Consider the following 2,209-nt stretch of genomic DNA (forward strand, 5'->3'; position numbering starts at 1 on the left):
TTAAAATTGTTTCTTTTTAATCAAAGGTTGTTTTCCAAAAAAAAAAAAAAAAAAGAAAAATAAGTAGTATCAGTATAATACAATATTAAATGCAGGTGGTGATGTTAATTGGACATCAAAGTGTTGATAAATATTATTTTCTTAAGTCAGTTTTGATACCTATTCGCCAGTGGGGAAAAGAAACAACCACAGTACAAAGACTACAATCGGACACACTAGCAGTAGTGTACAACAAAGCTTTATTACAGCCAACAAAACAACGGTCCGATCAATCCAAGATGGAGTATCGAGAGACCGCCCATAGAGGGCGCCTAATCAAATCACAGTGTGTTAACACTGGCGATTAATACATATATTTTTTGTTATGTTGTGTCTAAGGATTCCTATGTAGATAAAGCATACTGTACTATTAATATAATATTTTTTGTTATATTCTTTTCATGAAGACATTAAAATCAAATTAAGCCTAAATTACTTAGGGAGCATCGCAAAATAAAGCAACGCGTATACCCAACGAGGACGCGTGGTTGGGATTAAAAATATTTCTTAATCTGGTCGCGTCGCCGACGAGTACCGTTAGATAGGCGTCAACGTTTTGGACTATTCCATTTATCAATATAGGTTTCAATATTGAACATTGCTGGTTTATTCTCGCGATGTTAAACCGTACACAGGCCTACCGCTGATTCTTTTGTCATGTGTAATTGTCTGTTGTAACCTTCAATCGTAAGAGTACAGTATAGTATTCTAATAATGTTTATTTATTTTAAGCGCATTAATTTATATGGCTTTATTATTTAGCCCAATTTATATTTATCCTATACAGTATGTTACCGATTTTTTTTTTTTTTTTTTTTTTTAAATATTAAATGCCCACGGTATACTTTACCATGCAGAGTTCTGAAAAGAATGTTTTTAACGAATGTCTGAACGTTGCTTAAATCGTCTTCAAAATATGCCATTTAAATACTTTTTTGTCTCGGATGTTTAGCCAATTATATATTTTAGGAATGTTACGACGATGGATATCTTTTGTTATACTAATCGTTTGTAGTAATGTTTTTCAATACCTATGTACCACATATGTATGTCCAACGGTGTAGCCTACATATTGTATTTAATATATTTTGGTTTGATTTGATATACAGTAAATAGGTATGATGATAATAGCCCATAGTCCGCATAATATTATAAACTCACCAACTGTTTTCGAGGTTTTTAAAAATGTATAAGAAAAATACATATGTTTGGTGTATCCGTCATAAAAAGCGAACGTCGATATATGTATTGTATAGCGAAAAATGTACAGCTGCAGGCAGCCGCTTGGTTTTTATATCGGAACCGTGTGAATGTTTTGCTATGGTCGGCACTTTGTGGGCGTACTGTTGGAAGTCACGTGCGATGCATTTAGTACCAAGAATAGAATGCGCCGCCTACTAGGCTAATAACCTCCAGTGCCCAACAAGCAACATGCGAGCCCTAGAACTTTTATTGAAATGGAATTTCTGTATTGTGATACAATCTTGAAAGTGGCTGACTGTGAAAGAAGACTTCCAAGAATAACAATATTATTTTTTATTTGTAAGCGCAAAATATCATTCAATCGTGATAGAGGTTCAAATATTTTAATAGGCCACTGTTTCTGTACAATTTATTAACCATTAAAAATACAATACATACCATGAACCTATTAATATATAGGTGTATGATCAGACATTAAAATTCCATTAAAACATTTATATGAAAAGGACTGAATTAATTACATTCCTAGATACAAATATTTAATAAAAACAATTGAACATTAAATAATTAGGGGACTACATCGTGGCTAAAGATAGGAGCTTAACTTTTGTCGCTGTTGATGGTAAACTGAATTATCCAATAAAATGCCGACACCACCGTGTACAATATCGATAAACAATTGTTGTTACATCCTAGGCCTATTGTATTCCTCCATGCATAACATAAGAGACAACGTCAAACTCACGGGGCACAAAACAAGTCCATAATTGAGAATTGAGCACCTCGCCAAAAACGAATATGTAAATAAAATGTTAAATGTCACTAGAGAACAATTAATGGAAATCTTTAATCACATGTATTCCATAATGTATAAACCAATAGAGTTGTTAACTTACTGATTGTATAGTACGTTAATAACTCAAAGATACATTATATTACGTAACACCAACTGTACAATAGTCTAGAC

This window comes from Anneissia japonica, unplaced genomic scaffold (assembly GCF_011630105.1).
Source record: "Anneissia japonica isolate Jap-2015-1 unplaced genomic scaffold, ASM1163010v1 scaffold572_len100740_cov107, whole genome shotgun sequence".
In the NCBI taxonomy this organism is placed as follows: domain Eukaryota; kingdom Metazoa; phylum Echinodermata; class Crinoidea; order Comatulida; family Comatulidae; genus Anneissia; species Anneissia japonica.